The 17,139-nt window shown below is 39.6% G+C and overlaps 1 protein-coding gene across 4 annotated transcripts in view; it reads left to right on the top strand.

Moving 5' to 3' along the window:
• Nucleotides 1-17,139, top strand: part of SHROOM3 (shroom family member 3) — a 246,013-nt gene that overhangs the window by 128,421 nt on the left and 100,453 nt on the right. Inside the window, exon 1 of one of the 4 annotated variants that reach the window (XM_043971908.1) lies at nucleotides 13,511-13,831. The exons of the other annotated variants lie outside the window; for them this stretch is intronic. The gene's annotated coding sequence lies outside the window, so the exon portion shown is untranslated. Of the gene's footprint in view, nucleotides 1-13,510; nucleotides 13,832-17,139 lie in introns of those variants that run through there. 4 annotated transcript variants of the gene reach the window in all.

The following is a 17,139-nucleotide window of genomic DNA, read 5'->3' as shown; positions in this document are numbered from 1 at the left end:
TTTCTTTCTTTCTTTCTTTCTTTCTTTCTTTCTTTTTTGCTGGGCAATGAGAGTTAAGTGACTTGCCCAGGGTCACACAGCTAGTAAGTGTCAAATGTCTGAGGTCGGATTTGAACTCAAGTCCTCTTGAATCCAGGGCCGGTGCTCTATCCACTGTGCCACCTAGCTGCCACCACTCCCCTTTATTTTTAATATTCCTTCATGAAAGAGTAGAAAAGACAAAGTAATTGTGGCAGCATGTACATAACCATATTGTAAAGCCTGGGTAAGGAGATAGGCAGCTGGCATAAGAGGCTGCGAACCATTGATGCTACTTATTTCCTTTATCCCATCCAGATGCTTATAGAAGTTCTTTCCTTGATCACCACCAGAAAAGAGAATCCTCCTGGGAGTCTTTTTTGATTCTGCTCAGTTCTGGCTCAGTAGTCAATCAAAGAGGCTCCTTTTCTCCCTGTTAATCTGACAGGAAACAATCATATCTGTTCTGGTTTGAAAGTCCACGTGGGTGATTGAATCAGGCAAAGCACACTGTTGAGTCTCCTAAGGACCGGTCTTTCTCTTCGCCCAAGCACCCATTATGAAGAAAAAGAAACTGCAATTCGAAATTATATTTTTACTATCATTAAAAATAAAATAATGAGCTTTGAAACACCCAAAGTAATTTAAGCACATCTCATGAGACACAAAAGGGATACTCTAACTAGCAATGGAGAAATTATTTTCATATTAATGCTGGATTTGGGGCAGGGAATTGTAGACACAAATTTATTATAGATTGTTATTGATGACATAGGGACAGCTAGGTGGCGCAGTGGATAGAGTCCTGACCCTGCAGTCAAGAGGACCTGAGTTCAAATCCGGCCTCAGACACTTGACACTAGCTGTGTGACCCTGGGCAAGTCACTGAACCCTCATTGCCTTAAACTTCCAGGGCCACTTCCAATTGTTCTGATGTATATCTAACCACTGGATCCAGATGGCTCTGGAGGAGAGAGTGAGGCATGTGACCTTGCACAGCCCTATCTCACTTAAATCCAGTTCTTGGCAAGTCATGACATCACCCAGATGCCATGGTCCTCTTTGAGAATGAAGGACAAACAACAACAATATTGATGATATTGGTGAATTCTTACTCCTAAAAGGCCATATGCTATACTAGAGCACTGAATTTAATGTCAGAGGATCTTTCTTGTCTTCTTACACTGGATTCTCTAAATTCTCTACCATCCAGGTCACCTGGTGTACCTGCCACATTCATGTGACATCTCCTTTTCTTTGTACTGGCTGTGCCCCACACCTAGAATGCCCTGCTAACTTACCTCTGCCTCCTAATTTCCCTCTCTTCAAAATTCAGCTCAAATTCCTCCTTCCTTCAGCGGGAGACTTTTCTAAGTACCCCCTGTTCCACCTGCTTTCTATATGGCTTAATTCTACCTATCTATTTGCATGTTATCTTCTCCACTGAAAGTAAATTCCCTCAGGGACAGGACTGTTTTGTTTTTTGTTTTTGTATTCCCAGCATTTACCAAAGTCCCTGGCACATGGTAAGTAGTTAGGTTAATAAACTGCCTCCTTGACTGACTTGTGCCTCACCTCAGGACTTCTCCTCAGAACAAAAGAATTTATATCATTTTGTTCTCACCCAAGGGCTAACCCTAGGAATATCAGAATTTATTTTACATGTCTGGACCTTTGCCAAAATGAAGGAAGGAAAGGTGGGGGGAGGGAGGGAGAGAGGAAGGAAGGAAGGAAGGAAGGAAGGAAGGAAGGAAGGAAGGAAGGAAGGAAGGAAGGAAGGAAGGAAGGAAGGAAGGAAGGAAGGAAGGAAGGAAGGAAGGAAGAAAAATTAATAATAGCTAGTTGGGGCAGCTAGGTGGCGCAGTAGATAGAGCACCAGCCCTGGAGTCAGGAGGACCTGAGTTCAAATCTGAACTCAGACATTTAACACTTACTAGCTGTGTGACCCTGGGCAAGTCACTTAACCCCAATTGCCTCATCAAAATAAATAAATAAATAATAGCTAGTTAACGTTTGCAAAGTCCTTTAATGTTAAATTATTTAATTGTGTGATTTTTATCTTCACAACAACTCTGAAGTAGGTACTATTATCTTCATTTTATTGATAAGAAAACTGAGGCTGAGAAGGGTTAAGTGACTTACATAGCTAGTAACTGGGAATAGATTGAATTCTACTCTTCCTGAATCCCTCCACTGCTCTGCCCACTGGACCACCCAGCCAACCATCCTCAACCCCCATGCAAGCACAGACTCACAAGGTATAGAACAATGGCAAATGTGGGTCATGCTTGTCACATCTATGATTAGGAATCATTCAAAATAATAATCATGATAGCTAACACTTTCTGTGTGCCTGGCACTGTTCTAAGTGCTTTACAATGATAATGTCATTCCATTCTCACAAAAACAGTGAGAGGGAGGTGCTGTTATCCCCACTTCATAGGTGAGGAAATTGAGGCAGACAGAGTTTAAGTGATTTGCCCAGGATCACACAGCTAGTAAGTGTCTGAGGCTGGATTTGAACTCATATCATCCTGATTCCAGGCTATGCACTCTATAGACTGCCGTTGCAAGTGTTGCTTTTGTTCTCTACATGTTGTCACTCTCAGGGCTTCATTGTTTTGTGGATTATTTAGACTTAAGAAATTGATGGGCAAAATGTAATGATGCAAATTCACCTTCCAAGGGTGTCTTTTGTTTTTAGCAAGCCAGTTCTTAAATATTTACCAGCATACCCCTGCTCTTGATGCCTGGCAATCTCACTTCCTTATAAATATCCTCCTTCCTTGTAAATTTCCTCATTCCAAAAAAATTATTTCTGTCCATGGCATAGGTTCTTAACCTTGTATGTGTATAAGAGATTCCTTTGGCAGTTTTCTGAAGTCTTTGGACCTCATCTCAGAATAATTATTTAAATGCATCAAATAAAATACATAATATTACAAAGGAAACCAATTATATTGAAATACAATTCTAGAAATATTTTTATAGTACTTTTTTTTTTCAGGGCAATGAGGGTTAAGTGACTTGCCCAGGGTCACACAGCTTGTAAGTGTCAAGTGTCTGAATCCATATTTGAACTCAGGTCCTCCTGAATCCAGGGCCAGTGCTTTATCCATTGCACCACCTAGCTGCCCCTCTAGAAATATTTTTAAAAACAAGTTCATGCACCACAGATTCTGGACCCCTGTACAATAGCAAACAAAGGGTTTATGATACACACTGATATACAAATACTACTGATTATCATGGATCATATTTTGCTTTATTCACTTAGGAATGCAGATGTGAAGAGACAGAGTATATGGCTATGAAAGTCTAATCTTCCAAGGTGTAGGTTCTCTCCTGATCCCTTTTTTTTTCTTTCTTTCCCCCTCTCTTTTTTCCTTTTGTGGATCCTTTCTTTTATTTTTTATTCTATTTTTCTCTCTGTTACTAACATTTAGCATGAGCTAGATGGTGCAGTGGATAGGATGACTCGCTTTGGACTCAGAAAGACCTGAGTTCAAATCCAACTTTAGATACTTAGTATGGCTATTTGACCCTGGGCAAGTCACTTCACCTCTGATTGCCTCAGTTTTCTCAACTGAAAAATGGGGTTCGTAGCACCTATCTCACAGAGTTGTTGTAAGAATCAAAAAACCTATGAAAACATATGTTGAAAACTATCCTTACATGTAACTGGAAAATAATAAAATACTTTTATAAAAATAATAATAATAAAAGAATCAAAAGAGATAGATAGTATTTGTAAAATGCTTAGAATAGTGCCTGGTGCATAGTAGGCTCCTTCCTCCCTCCCCCTCTTTTTTCTTCCTACCCTATTCTTCTTTCCCATATAGACTTGTTATATCATGTTGAATTAGCCAGAAATTCATCTAAAACTCAAAAAGGAAATATCCATTATCCTCTTCAGACTGAGAGACTAGTTGAATTAAGGTAATCAAAAGCTCATTTTTTTAAATTCTAAATTTTAGTAAAGCTATAGCTATGTGCACTAGGTAGAATGTTGAACTTGGCATCAAAGTAACCTGGTTTTAAATCCTTCTGCTACTTAGCAGATCTGTGACCCTGGGCAAATCACTTTGCTCAAGCTTATTTATACATTACAGATGGAAACCATTTCCTCACCTTCAAGATCACAGGGACACAGATACAGAAATATTTGTAGCTGCTCTTTTTGTGGTGTCAAAGAATTGGAAATTGAGTGGATACCCATCAATTGGGGAATAGCTAAACAAGTTGTGGTATATGAATGTAATGGAATACTATTGTGCAGGAAGAAATGATGAGCAGCTAAATTTAAGAAAAACCTTTGGAAAGACTTACATGAACTGATGCTGAGTGAAGTGAACAGAACCAGGAGACCATTGTACAAAGTATCAACAACATTGTGTGATGTGTGATGATAAACTGTGATAGACTTAGCTCTTCTCAGCAATACAATGATCCAAAACAATGCCAAAAGACTCATGAGAGAAAATGCTTTCCACATCTAGAAAAAGAATGTTGGAGTCTGAATGTAGATTGAAGCAAATTATTTTCACTTTTGTTGTGTGGAGTTTTTTTTTTTGTTGTTTCTTCTTTCTTGTGTTCTTTTTCTTTTTGTTCTGATTCTTCTCTCACAACATGACTAATGTAAAAATATGTTTAACACTTGTAATGTATAACTTATTTTAATTTAAACAATAAAATTAAAAAGATCATGGGGACGTAACATAATGACACATTTCAAACTACACTCTCAACAAACACAATTCAATCCAATTTAACATTTACAGATACAAATAAAATATGGATCTATTGTTCAAATAGAAACTTAATATTCTAACAATTGGCATTTTGAATTGTAAAATCATAATGATATACATTTTTAAAAATCAAAACAATGATAAGTTAGCTGTTCCACGTTGTCCCTAAATCTGTGGACTTATTGTTTTGTGGCTTTTTTTAAATGGCTATATCCAAGATGGATATTGTTTTTCTGTTTCTACTGATTCTTATTTGCTGGTTACTTGATGTGTGTTTTTTTTCCATTTTTCTGGTATTCATCTTACTCATCTTCCTTTTTCATTTGAATGGGATATTTTATTCATTAGCATTAATATTTCATTCATTAATATTTTAGCCATTTTCCAATTGGACATATTTCTAGTATTTTTTAAAAATAAATCAATGTTTATTGTTTTTGTACAAGCAGGTGTTCCCTCCCACTCCCTTTTTTGTAATATTGGGATCTGGTCCCAAACATTTTAGATGCCATTCTGTCAATATAGACTTTGTAAATGAGAGCTGTCAATTTTGTCTCCACAATCCTGGGTCTTCTGCTTTGAGTAACTGACACCACCCCTCCACATCTGACCCCACCACCGCCATCAAAAGCACCCACCATATCAACAATGCTCTTTGTTTCTTACCACTGTTCTTTGTACATATAGCCCTAAGGCAGATCCTTGATCATTTCAAGGGCTGCCTAGAAAAAGTTTCCATTGGTCCCCCTCTGCTTGTTCTGAGAGCTTTCTCCAGAATCATGTATTCTTTCTTCCATATTATTTGTCTTCCCTGTCTTGCTCTTATGAATCTGAAAGCTTTCTCAAAAAAGGCTCAAAATATTCATCTTCTTCAGTTGTCTTTAAAATGGTGAGCATCCCCAAACATTCTCCAGGGAAAGTCGACCCTTGGAAGGTTAGTGCTTGACCATGTAATACCTGTATGTATGTAGGGTCTTGAGAGTGAATGCAATCCTCTCTGCCTAGCTGTCCTGCCCTCCTCTTCTGGGCCCGATAACAAGTTCCTCTATAGTTTTCTGGGTAACAGTCAAGTTGTATGAAAGGCCAGTTACTTGGGACTCTTGGCCTTGTGGAAAACACAAAGAACAATAGCAAACAGTGAGTCGCCTTTGTCAGAATTAATCGGCTGCTAGCTGTTGAGGTTGCCTTAAATGAGCAGAGAGGCCTAAGGGGTGGCAGTTCTGAGAATTGGGGGCATTCTGGGAGACTGAAAGGGAAATACTATTGTTAGAAGGGATAGTCAAAGGCTTAAAATGTGAATGAGCCTAAGTAGCCGTGAGAAGTCCCAAATGATGATGGGCTTTTCTGATGCCATAATCATCAACTGGAAGAAGATTTAGTGATATCAAATGGGACTTCCTATTTTAGTGATCCATTCATTAGGGTTTGTTTTAGTGTGTTAAGTTTTCTTCTCTAGTAATTACTAGTTTCTCTGTGATTTCACTTTTTATGATGTGAATAGAATACTTAGACTGCAATATTTTATGACAAATGCAATGTTTGTTTCATTAGAGATTGTATAATGTATAATAAATCAAAATACTTTTTAAAAATGTGCTTATAATTTCATGTCTGCATGCTACCTATAATTTATACTCTGGGTATGACAATTCATGCCTGTAGGGCATGCTTTCTGCATTTTTGTTCATTTAAGATATTGACCTGCCTCTCTGAAGAATGTTGGCATTAATCAGAGATATGACTGATACCAAAGTCTAAGGCTGGGGTTCTTACCCTGGGGTTCATGAACTTGGTGTTTATATATATATCATATATATATATATATAAATTGCTCTTTTGTGCAAGTCTTTCCTTGGCCAGCTGGGTGGTGCAGTGGATAAAGCACTGGTCCTGGAATCAGGAGGACCTGAGTTCAAATCTCAACTTAGATACTAGCTGTGTGACCCTGGGCAAGTCACTTAACCCCAATTGCCTTAAAACATCTGGGAGATGCTGATACACACACATACTCACACAAATACATACACACACACACACACACACATATATGTATGTATGTATGTATTTATGTATATATCTTGCCACTGGATCCAGATAGCTCTGAAGGAGAGAGTGAGGTTGGTGACCTTGCACAGCTCTGACTCATTTAAATCCAATTCACTGAAAGTCATGATATCGGGGTGATATCACCCCAATATCATGGTCCTCTTTGAGAATGAAGGAAAAACAACACCAACATACAAGACCTTCCATGTTTTTCTAAAGGAGATCATCATTTCTTATAGCACAGTAGTATTCCATCACAATCATATACCACAACTTGATCAGCTGTTCCCCAATTGATGGGCATCCCTGCAATTTCTAGTTCTTTGCCACCACAAAGAGCTGCTATAAACATTTTAAAACATATAAATTCTTTTCCTTTTTCCCTAATTATCTACAGAAATCAACCAAATAGTGGAATTGCTGGGTCAAAGAGTATAGTTAGTATAATAATTTCCTTTGTAATACTGTGTATTTTATTCATTTAAAAAGTGACTTAGACTATTAACAGATATTGTGCTATGTTGGGGTCTCGGGCCAATGCCCTAATGACAGGGTTAAGGATCAGAGACGATTAATCATTGACACATCAGCACCGCATTATGTGTGATAAACTGTGTGCACTTTATTATCCAGGATAGCTCAGTATTTATAGCAGAAAACCACAAAATTAATCGAATAAAATCTCTGCAAGAATAATTTTAGAGAATAAGAGTAATCTTTCAACCTTTCAGCCTTGACCTGTCAGAACCTGTTCTAGGCTTAGGCAGAGCAAAGTTTGCACAGCTATCTTCAGACCCAGGAGGCCAGCCAAGCATTGTCTCTGGAATCTCTTGCTGCCTCAGTGACCACAGCCCAAGCATGGGGAGGGGGAACTCAGTCATAGGGGAAACAGAGAGCCTCCTGGGTTCCCCAACAGTGCTAAGAAGTGATTTCCAAATACTGACATCCTACAATAACCTTGAGAGGTAGTGTTATTACAATCTTTATTTTATAGTTGAGAAAACTGAGTCAGGCAGATATGAAGTGACCTACCCAGGGTCACACAGCTACCTCCCATTGGGCCTATGAGATCTAAATTATAGAAATGATAATAATAATTGCTAGCATTTCTATAACCCTTTAAGATTGGCAAAGCATTTTAGAAACATTATCTTTTTTATAAAATAAAGTCATTTACCGCTGTCACACACAGTCCATATAATAATACAAATTATGAGGGGAATTTATAAACACCGAGTTGACCTAGAGTGTAATATGAATGATAGGTTAGCTTTTGTTTTTTAGTGAGGCATTTGGAGTTAAGTGACTTGCCCAGGGTCACACAGCTAGTAAGTGTTAAGTGTCTGAGGCCGGATTTGAACTCAGGTACTCCTGACTCCAGGACCAGTGCTCTATTCACTGCATCACCTAGCTGCCCCTGATAGGTTAGCTTTTAAAGCCCTTCCATACACAATAATTATTGAACCTAGAATTTGAAGTCATGCAAAAGGAATCTTTCATTTCTTGAGCCCTTTGATTGAAAAAGCTACTGGTGGGGGCAGCTAGGTGGTGCAGTGGATAGAGCACTGGCCCTGGAGTCAGGAGGACCTGAGTTCAAATCCAGTCTCAGACACTTGACTAGCTGTGTGACCTTGGGCAAGTCACTTAACCCCAATTGCCTCACAAAAAAAAAAAAAAGAAAAGAAAAAGAAAAAGCTACTGGTATCTGCGGGTTTCTCCAAGATTGTGTAATTCCAGGGGAAGTGATTATTTCTAACACTTTCAGCCATGTTGCCTCCATTGAAGGCCTGCTCAGATGCCCTTGGGTGGCAAAAGAATTTCACAAGATTCTCATCAGCCTCCACCTGTCTGACCTATGTAAGGACCTATCCTAAGCCAAAGGCAATTAGAAAAGAATAAAATTAAGCAACAAAAATAAGAAAGGAAAGGAAAGGAAGGGGGAAAAAAAACTTCCTCCATCAGAAAGTCTAGTCACCAATAACCTTCTAGAGCAGGTGGGATTCTCTTATCAGGAATTTGGGGATTTTATGTTAAACCCTCTCTCCAGCACATAGCTTTCTCCACTAAACTTGCAATGCACATGACATTCCAAATGGTATTCCAGACAAAATCTGTCCAGGGATTCCTACAACACACAGAATATCCCACATCTCCAATGGATCCCTGCAGAAACATAGTGGGTTCCAAATTAAGGTCTGAACCCATCTGACAATACAACAAGCAGGCTGCTAATTCAGAAAATATATTGATAAATTCGGAAGTTTCCTGAACATATGTGACATTCCCAGAAAGGACTAAATATTTAGGGTTGATTTTACCTCACAGATCCCAGATAAGGCCCAAAGTCCTTCAGAGAAAAATAACTTTTACTAGATGATGATCAATGCAGGAAGTCTCCTTACTAAAGGGGTAAGTCAGGGTTCTTTTTCACTTCTCTCAGGCTCACTCATTATGTACCCCAACTCTATAGATCAAGGAAAAATATCTAAAACAAACTGTAGGTGGGATTCATGTCTAGGGTCTCCCCCAAAAGGGAACTGACTCAGTCAACATTCAGTTAACAGAGTATCTTTTTGTTTGTTTGTTTGTTTGTTTTTTTAGTGAGGCAATTGGGGTTAAGTGACTTGCCCAGGGTCACACAGCTAGTAAGTGTTAAGTGTCTGAGGCCGGATTTGAACCCAGGTACTCCTGACTCCAGGGCCGGTGCTCTATCCACTGCGCCACCTAGCCACCCCCGACAGAGTATCTTTTAGAAAAGGTTAAGGTACAAAGTAAATATCAGATAAGGGCAGCTGCAGCTAGGTGACTCAGAGCACTCACTGGCCCTGAAGTTCAGAAGACCTGAGTTCAAATCTCACCTGAGACACTTACTAGCAGTGTGACCCTAGGCAAGTCACTTAATCCCAATTGCCTCAAACATCCAGAGCCATCTCCAGTCCTCCTAATGTGGTCACCTTGCATAGCCTTTCCTCACTTAAATCCAATTCATTGTAAGTCATGACATCACCCTGATGTCATGGTCCTCTTTGAGAATATAGGACAAACAACAACAACAAATATCAGGTATAGGACAGCTATTTATTTCCCTCCACCACAAACAAAAATATGCTTAAAACCTCAGTGACTGATACAAATACATTAACAAATACTTAAGTAATAAAACAATAACCCTTCACCCCAATTATACTCTCACTACAGGTAAAAACAACTATAGAACAGATATTCCACTTTCACCTTGAACCTGCCTGACTGTATCACTCCCAAGGTTGGGCTCTTCAGAGCAACAGCAGAACAGTTTGGGCTTTCTTAATCTTTTATTCAGGAAAAGAAATAAATGTGATTCAATTGCCATCTCTCCTTGACATACTCCCCTCCCCACCTGTTCCGTTATATGAGCACCAATAAGGTGCATATAAAGTGCATCTCTCATGCACTTTGTCATCCTAAAGTGCATGAGAGATGGCCTGGTTCAGAATATTGGGGGACTCCTAGATTATTCCCATTATATATAAAGTGCATTTGCTCAATGTCACTTATTTAAGGGATTTCTTGATTCCCATATTTGTTTCCACTTCTAGAGCCTTCCCACTGTTAATTATTTCCCCTTTCTCCAGTATATAGCTTGCTTTGTCTATGTTAGCTTTTCTCTCCAAGTAGATTGTAAATTCCTTGAGGGCTAGGACTGTCTTTTGCCTTTCTTTTGTATCCTCAGTGCTTAGCTTGCTTTAATAAATGTTGAGTGAGTGAGAGTGGATAGGGCCCGGAGTCAGGAAGACTTTTCTTCCTGAATTCAAGTCTGGCTTCAGACACTTAATAGCTGTGTGACACTGGCCTCAGTTTCTTCATCTGTAAAATGATCTGGAGAAGGAAATGGCAAACCACTCCTGTAACTCTGCTAAGAAATCCCCAAATGAGGTCACAAAGAGTTGGACATGATTCAAAAAGACTAAACGACAATAATAAATGTTGAGTGAGTGAGTGAATGAATGAACATAAAATGAATAATCCAGTTTCTAATCTAAAGTACAATTCCAAAAGCAATTATGACTCAGGATTTGGAAAGTTTATACAAGTACAGAAAATTTTTCAAAGTGGCAGTTGCTTGGAATTTATGTAGCAAACCCTTTTTATCTGCCATAATGTTTCATGATCTTTATTCCGGAAGTCCTAGGAAAGGGTAACTGTCAACCAATCAATAAATCTATTGCATGTCATGCTCTGTTCCATATTCTTGGGAATATAAAAAGAGGTAAAAGACAGTCCTTCCTGTCAAGGAGTTTACAATCTAATGACAACAAAGTTTTACAGATGGTCGAGTGAAGCACTATGTCTAATGACAACTCATTTCAGCTGCTATTTATTTCATTTTCTGTTTGATGTTTGATACCATTAATCTTGTCCTGGAGGATAGGCTGGTGGATGTGTCCTTAGAAAGTCTCACATGAAGGGGGCGGCTAGGTGGTGCGGTGGATAAAGCACCAGCCCTGGATTCAGGAGTACCTGAGTTCAAATCCGGCCTCAGACACTTGACATGTACTAGCTGTGTGACCCTGGGCAAGTCACTTAACCCCCATTGCCCCACAGAAAAAAACAAAAAACAGAAAGTCTCATATGAGACTTCTGTACTCCTGGGCAAGATATAACTTTTCTTGGACTCGGTTTTATTCTCTGTAAAATGGGATTAACCCACTTGACAGGATTGTTGTGAGAACCAAAAGAGATAATGGCTGTTTTTATTCTTTAAGTCTGTGTATCACTTAACTTTCTTTGCCCTGTTAAGCACGTTAGTTCCCACATGTAAAATGAAAGCTCTTTCAGACTTCTAAGCATACCTGAAGGTCTCTGACTTACAATGATGAATTGCACTGGTATCTTGGATAAATATAGATCATATAGGCGACTAGTTTTATACCCTAAAGTTTTTGATCGCTTATCTAAATTAATGATCCAAATAAGGGATTTCAGCTGAGCTTTACTAATTCCCTTGGAACACACAGGAAATTAAGATAAAGAAAACCTGTGAAGACGATTTGAGCTCTATTCTGCTCACAATATTCCTTTCTGACTTCCAGTTTCTCGATGTGAAAATGTATAGCAAAGTAAGTTATGTGCTGTGGGTGGTAGACTCTAATGGATTTGAATTCTGAACACTGCCAGACAGATCTAAAGGTGGATTTCCCAAAGGGTAGATCCTTCACTTTAACCCTCAAATTCCTAGTGATAAAGCATATGCGTACACCCCCTGTCATTGGAGGACCCAGGACCATGTTCTTAAAACAAAAGGCAGCTGTGTTTTGCCTAAGGGGCAAAAATGCCCTGTTGGATAAAGAATTCTCTGCAGGGCTGGATAAGGGAGGTCACATCAGTTGTTACTCCCCTCGGTTGTGCTCCTACATTGGGGCAGTCTTTAACAAAGGACACATCCAAGTAGATGGAATGTATTTGACTGCTGATTAACTGAGTCTTCTTATTCCTAAGTAGCAGCATATTTTTATATACATGTGAGTCTTTTCTTGCAAATACCTGGAAATTTAGCTTGGGAGATTCCATTTCGGGGAGGAGAGGGGAGTGAGCTAGGAAAGCTAGTCTCAAACCGTTGTTGTTTTTGTTGATTTAATCTCTGGAGGAATGACAACTGAAGGCAATTAAGAAACTAGATCTCCAAGGAAAAGTCTTAACTCCACAGAAGTATGCTAATTGGAAAGAGTTTGGGAAAAGGTAAAAATGGAAAGAAGGGCCAGTAACACTTTCCTGTCGAAAAGGTGGCTGGAGGGAAGCTGGGGGTTGCATTTCTGTGCATCTTCGTGTTGCTCGAAGCCCAAGATTTTGCTGATAATCAGAAGATTATCATCTTAACATTTGTAATAATAATGTGCACGTCTAATCAGACAATGCAAGCAAAGAACAGCAAGGAGGTGGTGGGGGGTGGCTGGGGGCGAGGAAGGGATAATAATGTGCATGTCTAGTCAGACACAATGCCAGCCAAGAACAACTGGGAGAAAGAGGTTTTAATCGGCCCTACCTCATCAACTTCGACCCAGATCTCCCTGGTTGACTTATGGGCAAAAGAGAGCATTTGCTGGAAAAGATGATTATTTTCCTTGTAATGTGACCTCTTTTTTTAAAGCTGTGAACTTTTTACCTTATGTTATTTATGCCTCATTTCATCAATTACATACTGTTTGGAAGCTGAAACCTGAGCTGGAACGTCTTAAAGTTTCACATCCATTTTTTTTTCCCAAAAAAGAGAAAGTCGAAAAATTCATTAAAACACTCGGTGTTTGGAGGAAGTGCTCTCTCGCGCTCTCGCGCTCTCTCTCTCTCTCTCCCCGTGTGTGTGAGTGAGTGGGTGGGTGGGCATCCTTTGGAACTGGATGACAGGAGGAGGGGGGGGTTAAGAGGAGAGAAGAGAAAGAGTGGAGCCTGACTGGCCAGAGCTAGAATCCATTTTCAAACTTTCCGGAGCCCCGGTTGCCATTGAAATGCAAATGAGGGCCGGGGATCTTGGAGCCAATCAGAGAAGTTGCCTGTGGGATTACCTGGGTAGAGAGAAAGGAGGCGGGGGCTGTGGGGAGGGGGGAGAGGGAGGAAGAGTGGGAGAGCCGGAGGAAGAGGAAGAGGAGGAGGGAACTTTGCCTACTCGATCCGCGGGTTGCGGAAGGCTCTGGGAGCCAGTGCCGGGGAAGTCTCGTGACTGGTGCTGTCCACCTGGCCGCCGGTCAGTTGCCGGGGCCGGCCTCTCTCGCAGGGGCGGGATGAAATTAATCACTACTGTCAGGAGCTCTGAGCACACGCTGCTCGGGCTGCTGGAGCTGTCCGTGCTCTGAGCCTCCGCTGCCGCGAGGGAAAACGAGCGAGGGGAATCTTGCTAACGTTGGGGAACTTCTCAGCTTCCTCGATTTCTCTTGTCACCGCTTTTGGAGCGGGAGAGGTTTGAACTTGGGCTTCTGACAGAACTTAGCTCTCCCTCCAGACATCACTGGGGAAGGTTCCAGCTCAAGGGGGATCGGATATCGGTAAGTGCTACTGCTTTGAGAATGGTTTTCTTCTCCCGTTCTAAGCCTTCGGACTTTCTTGTGCCCAATGGGTTCGATTCTTCCTCTACCCCCAAAGCATCCCCAATCCTTAGTGACTGAAAGGGATATAAACCGACCCTGAATTGGTGGTGGAAGAATGGGAAGCAGGCCTGACCCCGATATCCCTCTGCTCTCTCACAATAAGTGCTAGTCCTTTCGTCGGAGAACTTAACTTTCTACCCAGGCTGTAAAAAGGAAATGTTTACCGGGGCTAGATTTTCACAGTTAACATCTCTTTGTGCCATGATCTCCTTATAACCATGAACTAAGGGATTCTGATGGCCCGTACCTCCCTCTGTCACAGAGACTTGTTAGACTATGCCATGCCCACAGAAAAAGAACTACTAAATGATTATTATTAACAGCATTAACATTTTTAATGAAAGTTATTATTCAGTATTTGGTTTTAATACATGAGTTTACATGAACATGCATTTTGAGTTAGAATTCCTTTTTTGTTTTATTAATTTTTATTGACAAGCATTTATTTTCTCTCTCCCACTCGCCTCTCTTTCCAAAAATTAAAAATTATTTTTTAAAAAATCAGTCTTAACTCCAGCAAAACACATTTCCACATTGGGCATGTTTAGTAGTGTATTCTTAGTCTTCATCTTGATTCTATCTTTTCCCTGTTCTGTCAGGAGGGAAGCAGCCTGTTTTGTCATTGGTACACTGGATCATTGCATTCTTTTTTTTTTTTAAGCTTTTTTTTTTGGTGGAACAATGAAGGTTAAGTGACTTGCCCAGGGTCACACAGCTAGTTCCTGTCAAGTGTCTGAGGCTGGATTTGAACTCAGGTCCTTCTGAATCTAGGGCCAGTGCTTTATCCACTGTGCCACCTAGCTGGCCCAAATCATTGAATTCTTAACTCTTCCAAAATTGCTTACTTTTACAGGGTTGTTGTTTAATTGTTCTGATTCTATTCCACTATGCATCAATTTATACAAATCTTTCAGGGTTTCTCTGAAACCTCCCCTTTCATCATTTTTTGTAATGCAGAAATATTCTACATTTATATACCATTTATGGCCATTCCCCATTTGATAATCAGTTCCTTTAGATTCCAGTTCTTTGTGTCCTTTTCCTTTGATTTCTTTGGGGTGTAAACTTAGTGGCATCTCTCAGTCAAAGGCTATACCGTTCAGTATCTTTTTTTGTTTTTTGTTTTGTTTTGTTTTGTTTTTGCAGGACAGTGAGGGTTAAGTGACTTGCCCAGGGTCACACAGCCAGTAAGTGTCAAGTATCTGAGTTAGATTTGAACTTGGGTCCTCCTGAATCCAGCTGGTGCTTTATCCACCGTGCCACTTAGCTGCCCCCTATTCAGTATCTTTTGGAACATAGTTCTAAAAGTATCTTTCAGAATGGCAAGGTCAATTCACATCTTTACTAACAGTGCATTAATATACCTATTTTTTCACACCTCCTTTAGCATTTGTTATTTTTCTTTTTGTTGTTGTTTTTCTATATCTGATGTGGGGAGGAGAGGAGGTGTAAACTGAGTTGTTTTAACTTGTGTTTCTCTGTTAGTGATTTGGAACATTTTTTTATATGATTGCTGATGGCTTGGATTTCTTTCCTTGAAAACTGCCTGTTGATTTCCTTTTATCATTTTTTTAGCCGGGGAATGGCTCTTAGTTTTGCAACTTTGAATCATTTCCTTATAAATATCAGAAATGAGACCCTTATCAGAGAAAACTTGCTAAAAGATTCTCAGTCCGGCCTTCCCCCCACACCCCCAGTTTCCTGTTTCTCTTCTCTTCTAAGATGCTTTGGTTTTGTTTATGCAAAAACTTTTAAATTTTATGTCATTTGAATTATCTGTTTTATCTTCTGTGATCTTCTCTGTTCCTTGTTTAGTCCTTAACTATTTTCCTATCCATAGATCTGAAAGGTAATTTCTTCCTTGCTTCTCTAAGTTGTTTATGATATAAAGTTTTTAAAACCTAAGTTGTACATGTATTTGTAAATTTTTCTTGGTACAGGGTGTGAGGTGTTGGTTTAAACTTGATTTGTAACATGCTTTCCAGTCTCCCCAGAAATTTTTTTTAATCATGAATCCTTCCTCTTAGGTGCCTCTGTAGCTAGAGTGCTTGATTCAGAGTCCAGAAGACCTGAGTTCAAATCCAGCCTAAAACAATTGTCTGTGCAAATGGGGTCAAGTTATGTAACTTGCCAGCCTCAATTTAATTTTTAAATTGAAGATAATAATAGCACCTGCCTCAAAGGGTTGTGAGAATTAAATGAGCTAATATTTGTAAAGTGCTTCACAAATCTTAAAGTTCTATAAATATGCTAGCTGTCATTATCCTTGGGTTTATTGAACATTAGGCTACTAATTTTTGGTTTTGTACACTGTGTACCTAATCTGTTCCACTGATCAACCTCTGTTTTTTAACTGGTACCAAATTATTGCCTTCTGTCATCTTCCCTGTGTTTTCTGTGAGGAAAAGATGAATCTATAATTCATTCAGGACAGTAGGTTATTATGTCCACTACATATTCTCTGGCAAATTGCATGAGATTTTCAAAGATATTTTTAACAGCTAAATGTAAAAAATAAATGAAGTAAAATTTATTACTGAAATGAAGTGATCTGATTTTATATACCAGGTGTTCTTAACCTAGGATCTGTTAAATTGTTTTTAAAAATATTTTTGATACCTCGATTTCAGTATAATTGGTTTTCTTTGTGGTCCTTTGGGTTTTATTTTCTGCATTTAAAAACATTACTCTGAGAAGGGGTCCATAGGTTTCAATAGACTCCAAAGGTCTGTATAAAGGACTCAGGAAGAATCTTTGATGGAGACATTTTTTACTATGGGGCTCAACAGAGAGTTGCAACTGCTATACCTGATCCCAGCCTGAAAAAGGGGGCATGGAGATTTCTTGAACAGTTTTTTCCAGTGTAGATCATTATACTGAACTCTTGAATGATCATAGACCTCCTCTAGCAGGTTCAGCAATATTGGAGAAGAGCCTTAGAGTTGGTGTTTTGCTCTCCTGAACCAATTCCTAATGAGTAAATTTGAGTTGGCATGTTGGATGACTTAATCTGTCCTTACTTTAATATTTCCACAATCTATTGATATGGTCATTCCCTCCCATGGTTCAGATGTCAGCCCTCATGGGCCTTCTTATTCTGTGAGGCTCTTGTCTGTGTCTTCTTGTAAATCCTCTACAGAAGGTCCACTCCAGCTACTGGGGGTCTCCTAGTTCTGTTCATATTGCATGGAAGCGGGGGGAGCAGA

The sequence above is a fragment of the Dromiciops gliroides genome, chromosome 6 (assembly GCF_019393635.1).
Source record: "Dromiciops gliroides isolate mDroGli1 chromosome 6, mDroGli1.pri, whole genome shotgun sequence".
Lineage (NCBI taxonomy): Eukaryota > Metazoa > Chordata > Mammalia > Microbiotheria > Microbiotheriidae > Dromiciops > Dromiciops gliroides.
The sequence above is the reverse complement of the archived record's forward strand: the minus strand, read 5'-3'. Positions and strand labels throughout refer to the sequence as shown.